Here is a 10,130-nt window from a genome sequence, read left to right on the forward strand (position 1 = left end):
GTGGTTTACCCACATTGCTTAGATGAAGGTTCTTTTCTTCAAATGAACAAAGTAAATCAAGTTCTTATGACATTATTTATCTTAACCTTCCCTTCTATGTCCCTCTTCCAACTTAAAGAACCCTTAGGATTCTGTTATTTTACTACAATAAATTTCTTATCTTTTCATCATAAATTTAATTGATTAGTAAACTTAATTCCATCTGCAAACCTTAATTCCCCTTGTCATGTAATGCAACATATTCACAGCTTTAGAGGATTAAAATACGAATGTTTTTGTGTGTTCATTACTCTACTTTCCATAAACATAGAGAAACGATCTCATACAGTTTGTTATGGTCTTAGTTTATTTAACACATTTTGTTTAAATGTATTGCTCTTATGTTGTTTCATTCCTATGTTAGTACATTCTTTACATTCATTTTCTTAATTCTATATTAGTCTCTATCTAATGAAATTTACTCCATCGGAATATTTGCTACATACCTTTTATATGTGAAAATTATTATACTCTTATGCTGTTGATATTAAAAACAAATTAAGATTCCAAAGTCTTATTATTCAGGACTGAATAAAGTGCAAAACTTTATTCCTGTGTACAAGCCCATTATCACATTATTTTATATTATAATTTGAGTTATTTAGAAAAATTCTTATATTGACAAGAAAAATTATAAACATATATGTTTTAAAGTATTTCATTATCCTTCAAATTTAATAAGATAGACATAACATAATATTTGTCAATATAGGAATTTTTAAAAATCATTGACAATGAAACATTAGTCAGTTAAAATTAAGGTCTACGAGTTAAAGATATCACCAGAAGAATATGTCATTTTATTTTTTTCCATGTTCTATATACAAAATTGAGTGTTTCAATAAAATTTATTGTTTGCAAGGTCAATATTAAAAGCTGACTCAAAGTACAGCTATTGTTGTAGAGTAGGAGTAATCTTTTATTAAATATCTCCTGACACCCTTCCCTCAAAATTTATTTTGAAAATTTAAGTTTAGAGGGAAAATTTATACCTATCGCCAGTTACCAAAAGCATTTGAATTACAAACGTGAAATGCAAACAAATACAATCTCTTTAAGAAAAAAATACAAGAACTTCTTCATTTGTTATTTTTATATATTATTCAACCAGAGTTACATTCAGTTGTGGATTTCTGAGTGCTCATTCTTTCTCATTAGGCCTTTCTATTGTCAAGAACTGGAAATTTGCTTTTTAAATATCTGGGAATATACATGACTCAATTCCCTCAGTCTCGTTCATACTGACTTTCTGTGTTTTTTAGTATCACTAGAGTTGCATGCGAATAGATAATTACATTGAGCATATTCATTCATTTAGTAACTCAGTATATCTATTGGATGTCAGTTCTTGTTGAAAAGATTTGGTTCATCAATGAGAAAAACAAATGGAATAATTTTTCTAAACTGCTTAAAATTTAATGGAGAGAGACAGGTAATGAACAACAGACAGTGAACAGTAAGCCACACATTATGTTAAAATATATGGTAGCTGTCAAAACAACAACAACAAAATAAAAAAACTAAAGAAGGCTATGATCATCTGAAATGTGTTTGGAAGCAAAGTGCAATTTCAAAATCAGTGATTAGTAACAGCGTACATAGTTGTCAATATTTTATGATTCCCTTGTCTATAATTTCCTAAAATTTAAAACATAATTGACTGAAATTAGCTTAGTAAACAATTTTATCTTATGGCTGGCTGCTATGTATCATAACTCCTAAACAGCCATTCCAAAATCATGAACCTGTAGATTATAGATTTATAAAAAAATAGCTAAGCCACAGATCCTCTGTTAAAATTATTCTGTTGATGAGACCTTTACTTTGTGAGATACATTGAGGATATTTACCAAGAGCTTAAAAGGAGATTATGATCATATTGATCCATATATCACCTCACATAAAAGTTACCATGAATAGGAATCATTGATCCCTGGGCAACTGCATAGATTCTTTTTATTAACAGGTCAGATTCAATATCCTTAGCATTATCTGATCTATCCACCAATGCTGCTGCCAGTGCAATTGAAAAATTTTAGAATGGTAAGCATAACGTAACAACCATGAACAAATTAATGATGTGTCATGACTGAGGGATTTTTTCAATTCTTTTGTTAATAATATATATATATATATATATATATATATATATAGAATTTTTACATTTCTGCAACAACTGATATATATATATACACACACACACACATATGGGATTTGAAGAAAGTTTAGAATCTGCCATTTGAATTTATGCAATACAGACACATCAAAATGGAGATTTCCTGTAATATCAACCATTAATAAATGCAATATAAAGAGAATGCAGACAAGACTCTTTTTTACCCGTAATCACATAGACTTATCAAGATAGCGTTTCTCCCTCAGGATTGAAATCTCCTCATGAGCATCCCTTCCACTGCCACAAGAACTGTTTCACCATTTCAATGATTTGACATTCACCTTGAATGCCTTGATCAGGTGATCGGTTTACCAGATATAGTATTTCCCTACAGGGCTGATCATAATCATAAATTCTTTAAATATTTTACTTAGCCCTATGCCTGAAAAGGTGTGACAGATTTTAACTCTCTGTCCGCTCCATCGTGAAGTTATATTCAGTTATTCTTATTTTTTAATTTTTATTTATTATTTTTATTTTATGTGTTATGAGTGTATTACCTGCATGTAGGTTAGTGTACCCGTGTTTTGAAATTCCCTCGGAGGTCAGAAGAAGCTGTCCTCCCCTGGAACTGGAGTTACGGACAGTTGTTAGCTGCCATGCGGGTGCTGGCTTACGAACCCGGGTCTTCTGAAATACAGTCAGTGTTCTTACCTGCTGAGCCATCTCTCCTGCCCAGTTATTCTTATTTTGAATGTATAGGAAAAAAAATCATTGCCATTCTCTATTAGCTTTAGGGAATACACACTCTTAAGTTCAGCATTGCTACATATTCTTCATTAATACAACCCACTGTAGATGTGCATAAATCTGAATGTGGTCTAGGGCTAGTGAATATGTCAAGATGGGGGAAAATGCTGTAGAGTCTCTAATTCAGACTTACTTCAATGTAATATTCCACTAATATCCATAATTAATAGGACACTTTCTAACTGTACTTTGGTTGGCCTGTTTCCAGCCACAAGAATTTCATTTGCTATAGGAAGGTTAAAGGATAAACATGCCCATTTAATGTTGTCTTCTTCCTCATGTACACATTATTTTTAAATATGGAAATTGGCATGAATTTTCATGTCATCTTGGGCAGGAACCATGCTAGTCTTCTCTGTATCATTTCAATTTTAGTCTATGTGGTGCAAAGCAGCACTCGTGAGGTTTTTTTTTTTTTATGACAGTAGATGTAAACATTGATGAGAGGTGATGTATCTCAGGTGGAAAAACTGCTTGGAAATTCCACTACAAGCCTTTACTTCTATTCTGAGCTGCTGCTTCTGCTCTAGGATAAGTGACCACTAGAGTATACTAAGGGTCAATTTCAGTTCATAACTATTTGTATCCACAAGAGACTACTGCTAATGGCCTGATGTAATTCATTTGCTGGTCATGCAGTGCACTGTGTCCTTGAGGAATTTTACCCTCCTGCATTTTCAAATAATTTTTCTCCTGTCACTATCGAATTCCCTCTTTAATGTTAGCTATTTCATTTGGTGAAAAGAAATTAGTGATGTTTACGATTGCCAGCATATGTCATGAAAATTCTATATCCAATTATTCTTTACATATGATAACCAACACAATTAATATAATTTAGGCTCAACGCTGTATTGCTATTTAATCTTGAAAATATTTTTTTTCTATTTATTTAGTGTGTGTGGTGTCTGTGTGTGGAGTATGCACACATATGTGTGTGGGTGATTGTGCTTGCACAGAAGAGAGTGTCGGGTGCTCAGCTCTATTTTTCCTTGCCTTCTTACCTTGACAGACTCTAACAGAATCCAACATTATGCTGGGTGTTTTTTGTTGTTGTTGTTGTTGTTGTTACTATTTTTCAATATCCCCAGATCCTACTTTATCTTTTCCTCTAAGTGGTCAGAGAATTTCTATAAACAAGTATCACCTTTGAATTCCCTTTTACCCTACCATAGGGATTCATTTTTATATTAATATAGTAAAGCCATTGACTATAGCCCCTGCTTTATAAAACATCAAATAACCCACTTACAATGGAAAATTCACTTTTATGCTATTTTTGATAAATATCGTGTGTCTCTGTCCACTGTATAGACTTGCCTTTCCCATTTCATCAAACTTTTCTAAATGTAGTCAGAGTGTTAATGATTTCAAAGGGAAAATCTGGTCTCAGTTTAAAATCTTCCATCTGTGTACTAGTGAACTTGTTTTACCTTGAATAGGCAAATGCCATAGAATTCAAATCATCCCATATTAATGAAGAAGTCCTGTGACAGCTGTAGGATTGAAACTCTTGCCAATTAAGCTACCTTTTCATGTGTGTAGTAATAGACACCTGAGTTTTATTCTTGAGCAAGCTCTTGTTAATATTTTTTCTGTATCAGTAGCTTTGGTGCACTCTTTTCTGTTGGCAGAGATAATAGTAAAAACATGATTCTGTCCAAAGAATTATCTGATATTCTGTTGATAGGAACCATTTTGACAAGTATCCAGTACAAAGATACAAGCTGTTCTTTAAATGACTGATTCTAAGTCTGGAACCTTGATTAACAATATTTTGTGAGAGACTAGTTTGCGTATGTTCTAAATGCAGATATTTCAAGGCGACCCGAGCTGCTGGGTGACAAATTCTGGAGTGACTTCCTATACCACCAGGTCTGTAATTATGCAGAGCTTGCTTCTGTCTTAGTGCCAGATTTCTTTCCTAGGACTTTGTAATATGATTCAATAGGATTTCTATGTGAAGAATATAATTTTCCCACAGATAAAGTCTACTAGTTTCTCAACTTCTTGCTTATGTATGTCATCTTTGAAACATAGTGAATCCTAATCAAATAACAAGTCTGGTTGCTCAAAAATAGCTAATCATACCAACCATTGAATATACCTCTGTTTTCTCACAGACAACACCAGATAAAGTATGTATCTTTTCAAGTTTCTTCCTCTGAAGAAGCAATTAACATGGTATCACCAATGTAGTATAATAATTTATTTAAATGGTTAATAAGTCCACATACCCTCTCCCAGATTATGGTAATAATCAGATGAATGCAAGAACTTTACAGAGAACAGTGGATATAAAATAATTCTTATTTCATGAGAAAGAAAGAGTGAGATTAAAAAGAAGGCACTGGATCCAGACTATGACATCTAACAAATTATCAGGTTGTAACGTTTACATGCCTTCTGTTCAAGTAGTGTGTTTATCAACAATAGTATGATTGTCAACAGCAGCAGAGTAATCCCTGTAAAGGAAATCAAGAAAAGAGGAATCTCTGTGTGAACAGAAAAAAGTTATTAGCCCATGAAGAAGTAAACCAGGAAAAACAATTTAAAGAAAACATATATCTTTAATGAATAACAGTGTGAGTCAATCATTTCCGAATCTTCAGATTCTGGCCCAGTAACTGAGATTTTTACTACTTGTAGAATATATTCTTATCCCTTTATTAAATCTAACCACATTACTAAATAAATTCCATATTTGCCATTTTTGCTGTGTTTCAAGAGGGCAGAGGGAAGAAGGCAATCACATTATCTGACATCACCTCAAATACCTACATTTGATAGAATATTTTTGCATAAGTACTCAGTTTCTCACAGATGCAGAAACATGGTTCCTTCTGTGTTAAGCAATAAGAGCAGTTGGTGCAGTAATAAAGATGTACTGAGATGCAAAAAACTGAAGTTGAGTTGTCAAACTGAAGGGCACATGCCAACTGCTGTCTCCCGTGTACTCAGGAGTTAAGCTATATTCTGTCTACAGCACAGCGTTCTCCACAAAGAATATATTACACTACTGGAGGGAGCATCACATTCCTGGCATGTCGATGAATTTTATTATCAAGAAAGAAAAGCCCTATGATTCCCTCCTTCATCCCTTTCTTCCATTTTCCTGTTTTAAAAATAATGGAAGTGAAAAGTAAAATTTTCAAAGTATTTTACTTGAGTTTTGCATCAATTTTTTACAGTTTCCTTAATGATAATACTAAATTATATGAACTTATTTGTGAAATCCTATAAACAATAGATAATATGCATTCTTCCATTTAACAATACTATATTTTAAAATTGTGACTGCATGCATATACATGTATATCTTTAAATGTACACATGTATCCACATTCTCAAACATTATACATATATTTAATCTCATGCCAAGGGGTTCTGTAGAATCAGAATAAAAAGTTTTTTCCAATAATAAAGAATTATTAGCTCAAGGTTTCCTTTCTGAATTTCATACCAACTGAAAATAAAACAGTACTTCTAAGATTTCTTTTTTAATAAAAAATATGAAAATTTTAGACTGAGGAGCCAACATGGATTCATCACCAAAATCTGTTTTAAATTGAATAAAGTTACATTAGTGAGAGAACAGATAGACACAATGTTCGAGGCTCCCTTTTTCTTTGTTATGTTGGTTCCCAGAAGTGGGGGATGAAATGGATTTTCTGTGCAAATGACTGCTGTGGAAATGTACTCAGGTAAATTTTGAATAGGTTAGAAAGAATACAATAATGGAAGAAGATGAGCAAACCAGTGTCCTCAGCTGAGGTCTAGCTGTGTGGTGATCACAAGAAAAGTTCAGTAATATCAAAAGTGTAAAACAAGCGGCCTCACTGGAGGAAAAGAGCATTTTCTTGGTGGTCCGAAGCAGTCACAACACAATCCATGTTCCTGGGATGGAATCACCTCCTGGGCAACTCTGTGCAGCTGCAGCTGTAGATGATTTAGGAAACCTTCTGGTTAAGAGCCCAGCATTGCGCTATTAAACAACATTCATGTCATATGTGGCCTCAAATGTGTTCTAATTCATGTGTCATCACTTGCATTCTCTCATGTTTGGCATTTGGAAACTTTTCCAGTTATAACCTGTGTCCTTTGAGATACTTTGAGATATTCCCCTTCATTCCTTCCTCTCCCCTCTCCTTCATGTCTTCTCCCTCTCTCCTTCCCATTTTCATTCCCACCATTTGTTCTCTCCTCTTCTTTACATCTTTCCTGCTCTTTCTTTACTAAGTTCCTCCTTACTACTAATATAGTGTAATGCTCCAGGAGCATCTTTTATATTTCCATTCTCAGTCTTAGAATTTCCACTGGCTTCCCCAATTACATTTATTATGGGATGGTAATAAAAATCGAGATGTAAGGAGCTGTAAAGATGATGGCTCAGCAGTTAAGAGCTCTGGCTTCTGTTGCAGAGGACCCGGATTTGGTTTGCAGCATCTACATGGTGCCTAACAACTGTCCATAACTCCAGTTTCAGGGGATCTGACACCCTCTTCTGACCTTCACAGACAATGCACAAGGTGGGTGTAGTTACATATATGCAGGTAGTATATTTATACACATAAAATACTGAAATAATATAGTAAATAAATTATTTTTTAAAAGAAAACAACTCAATTAATATACGGGCTTTGAATCTGAACAGAGAATTCTCAAAAGAAGTATTAAAAATAGCTAAGAAACACCTGAAAAAATGTTCAACATCCTTACTACTTAGTGACATTCAAATCAAAACTACTTAAAGTTTTCACTTACACCTTAAGACAGGCTACGATCAAGACAACAGCAGATGCCAAATGCTAGAAAGGACGTGGGGAAAGGGGAATGCTCATTCACTATTAATGGGATTGCAAACTCATGTACTCAGTATGGAAAGCAGTATGGAGAACCCTTAAAAAAATGAATCTATCATATGATCTGGTTATACCACTCTGGCGTATACTCAAAGTACTCATCCTACTGCAGAGATAATTGTACACCCATGTTTGTTGCTACTGTTTTCAAAATAACTAAGAAATAGAAACAATATGTGTGTCCTTCAACTGATAAGTGGATAATGAAAATGTGGTATATTTACAAAACGAAGTTCTACTCAGTGGTAAAGAAAGATGAAGTTATGAAATTTATAGATAAATGAATGGAACTAGAAACTGTTATAGTAAGTGAAGCAACACAGACTCAGAGAAACAAACAATGTAAGTTCTCCCCCATTGGTGGATTTAGCAACAAATCTTTGTATGTATTTGTCCTGATGTAATGTCAGGAGGCAGGAAAATGGAAATAAATCATGGCTGTAAAGGGAAAGAAGAGGCCCAAGAGAAAGGAATAGTAAGAGACAACTATTACTAAGAGGGAAATGGGTAAAATGGTAATATTTAACTTGGAGGGGACAAGAGCGGTTTACATAAAGGAACCATGGGAGTAAAGGGAAAGAAGGAACTCAAAAGAGGTGGGACCATAGGAGACAGGAATTATCAGGGGAAAAATGGGGGAAATGAGGCTACTTATGTGGGGAGGGAAGAGGGAAATAACTTCAATCCATGGTCCAACCCAAACCTTAAGGACTATAACAACAAAAATGTCTGGCACAGAAAACTATATTAGGGTAGCAGTGGCACATTAATCCTGGGGGTCATCATCAGCCACCTAATTGGACCTAAAGCCCACTTAATGGGATGGAACTCATGTGTGCTACTGTAAACACAGTCAAATACACATGACTGAAAAGGCCATAGATCTTAGAGAAAACCACAAGGCTGTCACATTCCAGACAAATGTAATTTATTACTATGTGCAAAATACGGATCCTTTATTCTATGTGACATGCCCAACCCTAAGTGACACATCTACAATGGAACCTCTACACCCAAGGCTCATGGAACATAATGGAAGAAGGGGTAGAGAGAATACTAATGTATTTCTCTGCTCTCATCAGTGAAACTCCTCATTCAGCAGAGGTCAATGAACACAAAAGGCCACCATTGGTCAAAGCATATAGAATAAGAGTCTGAAGAGTATGGGTCTCTGGACAGGTCTCCTACATTAAACTATATCCACACAGAGCTCTGGGTCTATTCGGGGCGAGGTAGTGGAAATAATGTAAGGTGAAAGGAAGGAAACAGAGTCTTACGGGTTCCTGAGAACCTTCTCATATGCACCTATAGCAATGGTGACTGCATGCACAAGACCCATGCAAACTCAAGCAAACAAGAACCCAGCATAGATTTGGGGGAATGGACAGCAGGTCCCAACCTTAGCTGAAGCAGAGTTGGCAGCTGATTACTGCTGGGTGAAGGAGAATTGATCTTTTTAAAGGACAGACTCTAGATAGGCTGACTAGATCTTAGTGGATGAACTTGTACTGAGGGAAGTCTAGGTACACTAACTTGACTCAATAAGCCTTAAAATATATGACAAAACACATGCAGTCTGGTGGGGGGACTTTGGGATGTGTGGATTTGGGAGGGGTATAAAGATGATTAAAATGTTCTGTATGAAATGCAGAAAATTCCAATAAAATTTATATTAAAAATAATAATGTACTAACTCCAATTAGTGTTGCCTATATATGAATATGTGTGGGGTCGTCCACTGGGGTATAACTAAACACTAAAATCAAGTCAACTCTGTTGTTAATGAATGTATTCATTAAAGAGCATAACTATTCAACAATTTCCATTATTTCATAAATGAGAAAGCAAATAAAAATTAGCTTCTTAGACTTAGAAAATTTGTTACTTTTATGATACTAGTACAGAGCATTCTGATATATGTGATTACTTTATCTGAACAGTCTTGTAGCATTTAGATTTTGTTCTTAAATCATCAACTAAACTTTTGAGAAACTATTGGATTTCACCACATGAGTGGTTGGAGAAGACAGTGTTAAGTATAACTCTGCTAACCTTACCAAAAGGTGCTTCTAAATATGTTCGAAATCATCATAATTGCCTAAATAATATAAACCTTTTTCATTACATGTATTTTTATGAAAATAAAAATATTTTAATATCCCAATAAGTGCATGTGAAATTAAGTTATTCTTCAATGAAATATTTAAGAGTATTGAGAACAGATATAATACAATAAAAAAATAAAAGACTGCAAATCTTTTCTATTCTTTTACAACAGTTTTAACTTTTGTATTACTTTCCCT

General features: G+C 34.2%; 1 non-coding gene across 1 annotated transcript; it reads right to left on the reverse strand.

Annotated features, from left to right (window-relative positions):
* Positions 1–3,258: 3,258 nt before the first annotated feature.
* On the reverse strand, positions 3,259–3,362 carry LOC115070579. The gene has a single exon (XR_003849735.1). It is a non-coding gene; the product is annotated as a U6 spliceosomal RNA (small nuclear RNA).
* Between the last annotated feature and the right edge of the window lie 6,768 nt (positions 3,363–10,130).

The sequence above is a fragment of the Nannospalax galili genome, unplaced genomic scaffold (genome assembly GCF_000622305.1).
Source record: "Nannospalax galili isolate Female #2095 unplaced genomic scaffold, S.galili_v1.0 scaffold937, whole genome shotgun sequence".
Lineage (NCBI taxonomy): Eukaryota > Metazoa > Chordata > Mammalia > Rodentia > Spalacidae > Nannospalax > Nannospalax galili.